We start from the raw sequence: 11,274 nt of genomic DNA, 5'->3' as shown, positions 1-11,274 counted from the left end.
CTCATCTGTAAAATGGGGATTAAGACTGTGAGCCCCCCATGGGGCAACCTGATCACTTTGTAATCTCCCCAGCGCTTAGAACAGTGCTTTACACATAGTAAGCGTTTAATAAATACCATCATCATTATTGTTATTATTATCTTCTAGACTGTGAGCCTGTTGTTGGGTAGAGGATGTCTCTATATGTTGCCAATTTGTACTTCCCAAGCGCAAACTACAGTGCTCTGCAAACAATAAGCACTCAATAAATACAACTAAATGAATGAATCTCAGCATAATTTTTTTTTTTTTAGGCTCTGCAGGACGTAAGTATGTCCCAAAGAACCTTAAATAGGTGGCAGAACAGACTCTGTTTCAGGACTGACCCTCTAAAACTAGGATGCCCTGTGATCTTAGGCATACTATTGTATTTATTTTGTTAATGGTGTGCACATAGCTTTGACACCTGTCTAGGTGTTTTGTTTTGTTGTCTGTCTCCCCCTTCTAGACTGTGAGCCTGTTGTTGGGTAGGGACTGTCTCTATATGTTGCCGACTTGTACTTCTCAAGCACTTAGTACAGTGCTCTGTACACAGTAACAGCTCAATAAATATGATTGAATGAATAGGCATCCCTTGCCGGATAGACCTCTTGACCAGGAGTTGAGAAATGTGGGAAAGCAAAAGAAATCAGCTCACAGGGCCTGCTGTTACTTGGGCTTTGGCCCCTCATTAGCTGGGGGGGCTTTTTAACCAGACTGCTAACTTGTAAACTCCTCTTCCTTGGGTGTTAGCCTGTGGTAGTTTAATTTTCTTGAAAATTTCATACTTTCTAAGAAAACATTTAATAAACATGTTAAATCTACAAAAATTCAAAAACTCTCCTGAAATTTTTCCCTCAAATCTCCAAAGTAAGAGGAAGTGAAAATGGCAGGCGTTCATTACAGCACCAACAGAAGTGCATAAAAAATGGCGAGACTTGAACTGTTTTTCTTATCTGGAAATTGGAATAAGAAGCTGACATAGCAAATCATCCTTGAGATTTTCAATAGGTAGAAAATCTAAAATCCACCAAACTTGCATCATAGGGACTCTGCTTTGTGTGGCCTCTGATTTTTCAGATCTTCCGTGGCACTCTCATCTTTTAAAATATGTTCCAGAAACCTCTGCTGGAGCTTTTGCTAAGCATCTGGTGTTACAAAGCCCTGGTTCTTGAGTCACCGGAAGCTTAGTAACCCTGATCTCTTCCCACTGATTCTTGTTTTTCTGCCCTAAATAAAAACATTCCAGAGGCCCAGATGTCTAATGCACTATGACTGTGGATGCATTAGTAATCACAATAATTGTGGTATTTGTTTAGTGTTTACTATGTGCCAAACGCTGACTGAGCTTTGGGTTAAATTACAAAATAATCAGGTCCTACATGGGGCTCCACAATCTAAGTAGGAGGAAGAACGGGCATTGAATCCCCATTTTTCAGATTAGGGAACTGAGGCCCAGCAAAGTTACTTGGCTTGCCCAAAGTCATGCAGCTTATACATGGCAGACCCAGAATTAGAACCCAGGTCCTCCAACTCCCAGGCCCATGCTCTTTCTTTCAGGCCATTTCACTATACAGACATGTTTCTATGACTATTTTCTATAGAGTCTTGGGTTCCATATCCAGAGTTTTGTGTTTACAACTGAGAAGAATTTGAAGGATTTCTACTAGCTGTTGCCAGAGCGGCCCTTGGATGGCAGTTTTATCAGAAACCGAGTCTCTAGTGCAGAAGATACGAGGGAAATTGTGTGCCAAAGGTTGGCAGGATATTTCCACTCTGCAGATTGTTTCAGTTCCATCAGCAGGGAATTCATGCAGACTAATAATGGGATCACTGGGGTATGGTGTGACCTTCTAGGCCCTTGGAAAAGTCCCGAATGGGTAGCCCCAGGAAAAGAACTTGTTTCAAAAAAGGCTAAACCAAATATAAATTAATCACTGCCTCCCAATCTCATTTATCTACTGCCAGCACCTCAAATTGCTCTTTATTATAGATTCCCAGGATTTGGGGAATGGCTGAACTGGAGCCCAGTTCCCTCAACCATTTCTGGACTTGCTAATCCTTTCATTTGGCAATTGGGTTCCCCTTCTGTCCCCCTCAAAGGGATCCCTATCTGTTGGTCTTGAACTTAGTTATTACAAACCCTTGCTTTACTAAGTGTAAACTAAGGTGCACAGTGCCAGGAACACAGCCCTCAATCTGGGCCTCTGCTCAAAAATCAACTCCACATCCAAGCAGAGAGTGGCTCTTGGTATCACTCTTCCAGGCATTTTCGAAATGTCAATGGTTGCTGAGTGCATCCTAAGGCAGAATTTGGCCCATGAACATCTGAAGTGAGAAAGATGAGATTCGGCACACACGTCCAACTCCTGTAGCCTACCCATTTGTTCCCATTTACCCATCTGCCTCCCTTAAGGAGGTTTTGAGCTTTTCCATCACTGGACCTTACCAGCTGACTGAAAGACTTAAAGGAATCGATCATAGTTTTACTTTTTTCCTCAGGACTAAGGAATTGTAAATAATCTTTAACAGATGCTCATCAACTCACGGCTGGAAGCTTTCTAGTGATTTTTTTTTTTCTTTCACCCCCTGCTTTGAGAAGTTGACAGGGCCAGGTATGCTGAAGGGAAAAAGCTAGCAACGATCCATTTAAAGTGAGTTCACTTGGAGGAATTTGGGTTTTGACTGGAGACATGTGGAACAGGTAAACACTAGTCTAAGTGAGCACGGGAGAGAAGAGGCTGCACTTCACAGGCAGTGGGCCAAGAAGTCAAGCTTGTGACATGTTGTGAGAAGCGGAGGAGGAATTCAGCAAAGACTCTGCTTGAAGCCAAGAAATCTTCAACCCACTCCTATTATATTGTACTCTCCTGAGTGCTTAGTATTGTGCTTTGTGCACACAAAAGTGCTCAGTAAATATGACTGACTCCCACTGTTGGGTAGGGACCATCTCTATATGTTGCCAACTTGTACTTCCCAAGTACTTAGTACAGTGCTCTGCACACAGTAAGCGCTCAATAAATGATTGAATGAATGAATGACTCTAGCTTGCTCCTAATTGGAGGGAGTGCATTTTGGAATTAAAGATAGCTCTGGGTTAATGGAGCTTAGAGAAAAATCACCATTGTACACTACAGGAGCCAGTGTGTGAAAGAAGGCTATGTGAAGTTAGGAATGCTTAATTTTTTTTTTCCAGAATTCATTCTAACAAAAGTGGCTGTATAAATGGAGCCAGATTTAGAGGGTGGGTAGTAGACTGGGCTCACCAATTTTTAGGGGCTATTTCCAAACCCTGATTTCTCTGATTCTCTCTCCCCTGCTCTGGTGGGGTGAAGGGGAGTTTGGTATAGAATGAGACTTGGCTCAGGGGAGGAGTTTAAAAGAGGGAAATAATGCTCTCTTCAGTACTCCCTTCTCCCAGTCAGTTATCAATAATGATACTGTTGAGGGCTTCTGATGTGCTGAGGGTAGAAAACACAAGTTAAAATAAAGAATAACAGTAGTCTAACTACTCACTGGTCAGGAGAGGGATTGGGTTGGGGGCAGGTGGGAAACTCCATACTTTGACACAGAGGCTCAACTCCCTCTTGCCTCCCTCATGGTCAAGTTAGTGAGGGACCCTGTCCCATGGCCTCCCAAGTTCAGTCTGGAGAGGAGCTTTTTAGGGAGCAGAGCTATGGGAGAGGCTAGTACTTCCAATTTTTTAATTGCCCTCTGTTCTTGTCACCTGAACCCTCCTTCACCCCCAAACCAGGGCTGTGTTTGGTATAGTGTACAGACTTCTGTGCTAGGTGCTTTGGGGCTACTGGGAGTTTACAGCAAATAGATGTTTAGGGAAAACAGTGCACCCACCCCAGAAAATGAGAATACAGTGTTTATGTTGGTATAGTGTGCAGACTCCTTTACTGGATGCTTTGGGGCTATTGGGAGTTTACAGTATAAATAGGTAAATAGATGTTCAGGGCAAACACAGTACACCCACTCCAGAAAATGAGAAAGTATCTTGGAAACAAAATTTGCATGGGAGTTTATAGATGCTAAGGTGTCCTTTGGAGTGTCTTGAGTTAGAGGGGGTGAGTCTAAAGAAACTTCTCAGGCCACCTGAGTTTTCAATCATTTTGAAGGTGGTGCAGGTGGGTAGGGAGGAGGCAGCTAGCCAGAGGAAGGAGGGTGTTATAGGAGGGACAATGGAAGGAGAGCAGTGGGTGAAGAGAGAAGCAAGCTTGCTTGGTCAAGTAGAGTGTCTAAGGGGTGGAGGAGTCGGATTTTGTAAATAAATCAGATGTATTTATTGAGCTCTAACTCTAAAGACTGTGCTCCCCAAAGGGAACAGGGATGGTGTCTAACCTGATTAGCTTGTATCTACTCCAGCACTTAGAAAACAAATAGTAAGTGCAGAACAAATACCATTATGCAGAACACTGTTTTAAGTACTTGGGAGAGTACAACGCAACAATATAGAAGACACATTCCCTGACCACATATACCTTTTATTGGATTTGAGTGGCACGGGAGAGCTGATCTAGGCTTCTGAGAACTGGAGCTCTGTGCAGTCATGTCCTGCAATACTGATGTTAGCTTGTATTGTCTCCCAAACGCTTAGTACAGTGCTCAATAAATGCAATTAAATGAATAATAATAATGGTATTTAAGCACTTACTATGTGCCCAGCACTGTCCTAAGAACTGGGGGAGAATACAAGTTAATCAGGTTGTCCCACACGGGGCTCACAGTCGTAATCCCCATTTTACAGATGAGGTAACTGAGACCCAGAGAAGTTAAGTGACTTGCCCAAAGTCACACAGCTGACAAGTGGCAGAGCCAGGATTAGAGCTCATGACCTCTGACTCCCAAGCCTAGGCTCTTTCCACTGAGCCACGCTGCTTCTCTCTAGTGTCCAAGTTATGGACTAAGAATAATAGGTAAGAATAAGAACATGTAAGTGCACTTCTGGAAAGAGCATATTGGGGTTAGTGTCTGTTTTAATAAAATGGGCTAAAGAGCAATGATCTATCCTTCCTGCCTGTAGGCAAGCCCCTGGTAACCAGCATTCTCAGATGCAGAGCTCCTGTGGTGATCTGTTTCTACTTACTCTCAAGGGGTATCCATTATAAAGACAGATTCCTTTCATCTCTGTGAGCAAAGCAGGCTACCTTACCTTTAAGGAAAGTAGGATGCAGGAAATTACCATATATACTTGCATAACTGCCTCCACTGAACACTTGGTGGATTTTTGAAGAAATAAAAGATTATTTTTTTAGACTCGCCTAACTATACAGTGTTAGCCCCCGAGGGCAGGTAGGGAAAGGAACTGAAGGGTGAGAAAGAGATAAAGCAGGTAGGGGTAGCTAATTCATTGAGGCCTCAGACCAGGGTGGGGGAGAAGTAAAAGAGTAAATCTACAAATAATACATTAGGGGTGGGATGCTAATTTATTATATGCTGCTGTTGGCAAAGTTCAATAGAAATAGAAAATATAGAGTCTCAAATATCCTCTCACCTTTCATAATAGTAGTGGTATTTCCGTGCTTACTATGCTGGAAGTAGACATAGGCTGGAAGCAGCATGGCTTAGTGGATAGAGAAGAGGCCTGGGAGTTAAAGACCTGGGTTCTAATCCCACTATGCCATTTGTCTGGTGTGTGACCTGTGCAAGTCACTTAACTTCTCTGTGCCTCAGTTATCTCATCTGTAAAATGGGGTCAAAGACTGTGCCTGCCCCCTCGACACATAGGGAACATGGATGGTGTCCAACCTGATTAGCTTGTATCTACTCCAGAACTTAGAAGATGCATAGTAAGTGCTTAATAAATACTATTATTATTATTATTATTATTGTTAGGATAATCAGATGAGATACAGTTCCTGTCCCACATGTGACTTGCTGTCTAATGGGAAAGAGAGAAGCAGCGTGGCTCAGTGGAAAGAGCATGAGCTTTGGAGTCAGAGGTCATGGGTTCAAATCCCGGCTCCGCCAACTGTCAGCTGTGTGACATTGGGCAAGTCACTTAACTTCTCTGTGCCTGTTACCTCATCTGTAAAAGGGGGATAAGACTGTGAGGAGCCCCCCGTGGGACAACCTGATCACTTTGTAACCTCCCCAGCGCTTAGAACAGTGCTTTGCAAATAGTAAGCACTTATATATGTTTCCCCTCCCCATCCTCCCTGCCTTACCTCCTTCACCACCCCACAGCACCTGTGTGTGTATATATATGTTTGTACATATTTATTACTCTATTTTACTTGTACATATTTATTCTATCTTATTTTGTTAATATGATTTGTTTTGTTGTCTGTCTCCCCCTTCTAGACTGTGAAACCGCTGTTGGGTAGGAACTGTCTCTGTATGTTGCCAACTTGTACTTCCCAAGCCCTTAGTCCAGTGCTCTGCACACATTAAGCTCTCAATAAATACGATTGAATGAATGAATGATTAAGATTGTGAGCCCTTGTGGGACAAGGGACTGTGTCCAACCCAATTTTCTGGTATACACCCTAGCATTTAGTACAGTGCCTGGCACATAGTAAATGCTTAACAAATACCATTATTATTATTATCCTCTCCAGCGCTTAGTACAGCCTGGCACATAGTAAACACTTAAATACCAATATTCTTCTTTTTATTTCTTATTACCCACCCCAGCGCTTAGTACAGTGCCTGGCACATAGTGCTTAATAAATACCACAATTATTATTAATTAATAAGAGGGCGGGAATCTTCTCCCCCTTTCACTTCCAATTTCATAGAGGAGGAAATTGGGAGCCAGAATTGGGGCTTGCCCAAGGCACACAACAGGCAAACAAGTGGCTGAGCAGGAATGAGAACCCAAGTCTTCTGACTCCCTCCTTTCCTCTTTCTACTAGGCCAGGAAAACCCTGGATTTTCATTCATTCATATTAAGTGCGTACTATGTGCAGAGCACTGTACTGAGCACTTGGAAAAGTACAATACAACAATAAGTAGAGGCATCCCCTGCCCACAACGAGCTCACAGTGTAGAGAGGGAGAGACAGGCATCAATACAAATAAATAAAATTACAGCTTCATAAATAAGTTCCGTGGGGCTTTTCTCTTCTCACCCTGCCCTCCTCTTGTGGTCAGTACTAATTGCGGTATTTGAGGCTACTATGTATGTGTCAAGCACTGTACCAAGCCCTGGGGTAAATACGAGATAATCAGGCCTCTCATGGAGCCTGACCATCTTAAGCACAGTTACTGAAGAATCAAGCATTAAGCATTTATTCTGCACAGAGAACTGTTCTAAAGTTTCTAGGAGAGCACACTTAAATTAGTAGATGTGATTCCTGCTCTCAAGGAGTTTACAATCTAGGAGGAGAGACAGACACTAAAATCAATTACAGGTAGGAAAAAGCAGTGGTTTTGAGCCTAAAAGTAATAACTTTGTCCCCTCCAAACCTGGTAGAAAGTGATGAACCTCTATTCTTCTCAAATCCCAAGTGCTGCAAACTTGAATAAAAATCCTTTTGCCAGAATGTGGAAAGACACAGTCTTTTAGAAGTCCTTATCATTCTGCCCACCCAAAATCCATTATTTGCAGCATTTTCCAACAACATTTTGTTAGTGATTTTTGTAGTCATGATATGGCTACATATCAAGGCCTGAATCAAGCAAACTTGCTTTTGCTAGAGGCCTGACACCAATGTTCATGAGGGCCACTAGTCATTTTCTTAAGAGTTTGAAGCAATTCTGTTCAACTCAGTCAGCATCCTTCTGTCTCTGATGTTACCAGTATAATGGCTAGTAGGGGTAGCATAAAAAAAAAAAAAACTTTAAGGGTGATGTTTCTTTGTTTAGGTCTCCTTAAGCAGCAACTTTCTCTACAGCCCAAAAGTTTACTTCTGAATCTCACCATTTACTTTATGATGAATCGTTTCTGTAAATTTTCACTACCCTCCATTGTCTAATCATGGTCAAGAAGTCAGTTATTTTGCCATTACCACTGCTATTTTGCCCACAGGAACACAACTTTAAGCTTTTGAAAGAAGTGTATCTGTATCGCTTAGTTGGAAAATCCTCTTATTCCTTAAGGGTTAGAAAGAAAGAGGAATGAGCTGAAAGAGTAGTATCAGGGTTTTGAACCTGGTTCTACAAAAAGTCTTTTGTGACACTTAGATTCCCCACATAATAGCCCCTTCCATGTTTTGGAGTTGCCAAAATTTGGGGGCAATTAGGCAAGTAAATATGGTAATTAGTATTTGGTGTCATTTTAGTGCCTGTCCTGGAAATCTGACTATAGCCCAAACTCATGAGTTCATTTCCTTCCATTTGGGCCTTGGGTTTTGACAAAAAGGAAAGGCTTTTCACTAATAGAAGGTTTCTAGGAAGCAATGAGGAACAGAGAAGGAGTATGGCCTAGTGGAAACTGCATGGGCTTGGGAGTCAGAAGACCTGGGTTCTAATCCTAGTTCTGCCACTTGTTTGTTTTGTGACCTTGGGCAAGTTACTTCTTTGCCTCATTTAACTCATCTTCACAATGGGGATTCAATACCTGTTCTCCCTCCTACTTAATAATAATAATAATAATGGCATTTATTAAGCACTTACTATGTGCAAAGCACTGTTCTAATTGCTGGGGAGATTACAAGGTGATCAGGTTGTCCCATGGGGTGCTCTCAGTTTTAATCCCCATTTTACAGATGAGGTAACTGAGGCCCAGAGAAGTGAAGTGACGTGCCCAAAGTCACACAGCTGATAATTGGCGGAGCTGGGATTTGAACCCATGACCTCTGACTCCAAAGTCCGGGTTCTTTCCACTGAGCCATGCTGCTTCTCTACTTAAACTGTGAATCCCATGTGGGACCTGATGATCTTGTACCTATCCCAATGCTTAGTACAGTGACGAACAGTGCTTAGCAGATCAATCGTATTTATTGAGCGCTTACTGTGTGCAGAGCACTGTACTAAGTGCTTGGGAAGTACAAGTTGGCAACATATAGAGACAGTCCCTACCCAACAGTGGGCTCACAGTCTAGAAGTCTAGATATTATCAGTCAGTGGTTTATATGGAGTTCTTACTATGTGCAGGACACTGTACTAAGTGCTTGAAAGAGTACAATTCAACAGAATTAGCAGACATGTTTCCTGTCCTTCCCTAAGCTCTCCTTTCCTTTTCTCATTCATTCATTTCAATCATACTTACTGAGAGCTTACTATGGTGCAGAACACTGTACTAAGCACTTGAGAGAGTACACTACAACAGTAAACAGACACATTCCCTGCCCATAATGAGCTTACAGTCTCAAGTGGGGAGACAGATATCAATATGAATAAATGAATCACAGATGAACATAAGTGCGGTGGTGCTGGAAGGGGGAAAGAACAAAGGGAGCAAGTCAGAGTGACACAGAAGGGAGTGGGAGAAGAGGAAAGTGGGGGGCTTAGGCTGGGAAGGCCTCTTGGAGGAGATGTGCCTTCAATCAGTGTGGCTCAGGAGAAGCAGTGTGGCTCAGTGAAAAGAGCCCGGGCTTTGGAGTCAGAGGTCATGGGTTCAAATCCCGACTCCACCAATTGTCAGCTGTTTGACTTTGGACAAGTCACTTAACTTCTCTGTGCCTCAGTTCCCTCATCTGTAAAATGGGGATGAAGACTGTGAGCTCCCCGTGGGACAACCTGATCACCTTGTAACCTCCCAAGTGCTTAGAACAATGCTGTGCACATAGTAAGCACTTAATAAATGCCACCATTATTATTATTATTATTCAATAAGGCTTTAAAAGGGAGGAGAGTGTCTGTTAGATTTGAGGAGGGAGGACATTCTCCCACTCCCTTCTGTGTCTCTCTGACTTGCTCTCTCTATTCATTCCTCCTAAACCTAACCTCACTCCCAGCCCCATAGCACTTATGTCCATGCCTGTAACGTATATTAATGTCTGTGTCCCCCCTCTAGACTGTAAGTCGATTGTGAGCAGGGAATGTCTGTTTATTGCTATAGTATACTCTCCCAAGTGCTTAGTACAGTGCTTTGCACCCAGTAAGTGCTTAATAATAATGATGGTGCTTGTTAAGCGCTTACTATGTGCCAAGCACTGTTCTTGGCACAGATACAAGGTTATCAGATTGTCCCACATTTGCCTTATAGTCTTAATCCCCATTTTACAGAGGAGGTAACTGAGGTACAGAAAAGGTAAGTGACATGCTTAAGGTCACACAGCTGACAATTGGCAGAGTCGGAATTAAAATCCACAACCTCTTACTCCCAAGCCTGTGCTCTTTCCATTAAGCCAGGCTGCTTAGTGGAAATCACATCCTGTATATGTATACAATTGGACTGATTGTCCACAGCTGACTGCCCACAGTTTACTAGCTTACGGTTTAGAAGGGGAGACTGACATTAATATGAAAATATTATTGTAATCAAAGCAACTTCATTTGAGATGTTAGAGCACTTCCCCTCTGTCAAAGGGAGTTTGCTTCTGTGCCCAAACTGCCACCTGCAGAACAGAAGGGACCTGGTTCTGGCCTGTGCTGCACAACAGGCAGACAAAATTCACGTGAGAGTTTGGGGAGGTGGCACAGAGAAACTCCTATAATTAGTTAATTTCATGGTGTTTGTCAAATAGCACTTCCCTCTGGGGGTTTTACATTAATCTTTTTTTTTTTAATTGTTTCTTAAAAGGAAGGTGAATGCCTAGGTGACCCAGCTTCATTCATTTGGACTAAGTTCAAATAAGTCTGAGACAACCAAACATTTTTGTTTTGTCCACAGGAGGGAATGTTTCAGCAGGGAATGACAGGGTAGAACAAAATAATTAGCTGAAGTTATACCTCAAAATATGAGAAAGGTAACAGCCTTTGAAGCTCCTCTCCACCCCACAATTTCTTTGTCTTCCTGTATCTCATTACCAGTCTTGAGTGGGGGCCCTCTTTTCCAATAACAGAAGACAAGAATATGGCTTCAATCAGTCAAGACTAGATCAAGGGAGGAAATACAGCACTGTCCACAACAGGAAGCAGTTAATGAGGAAAATATGATGTCTTTCTGTATCTTTCCTTGTGTGTATGTGTGGTTTTTTTTTCTCTCTCTCTCTCTCTCTCTCTCTCTTCCCCCCCCCCCCCCCCCCCAAGGTATGTTCTTTGCATGATGTGTGCAAGGGGGCATCTTTGTAGATGCTATGATATTAGAAATCTACCACATTTGAACAGCAGCAGATTGGCGTCTTTTATAGCTCATGCATTTTTTTTGTGTGTGTGGTGAAGAGAGAGGTATCCAATGTCAAAAGTAGTTGAGGAGGAATAG

Source organism: Tachyglossus aculeatus, chromosome 5 (assembly GCF_015852505.1).
Source record: "Tachyglossus aculeatus isolate mTacAcu1 chromosome 5, mTacAcu1.pri, whole genome shotgun sequence".
Taxonomy (NCBI): Eukaryota; Metazoa; Chordata; class Mammalia; order Monotremata; family Tachyglossidae; genus Tachyglossus; species Tachyglossus aculeatus.
The sequence above is the reverse complement of the archived record's forward strand: the minus strand, read 5'-3'. Positions refer to the sequence as shown.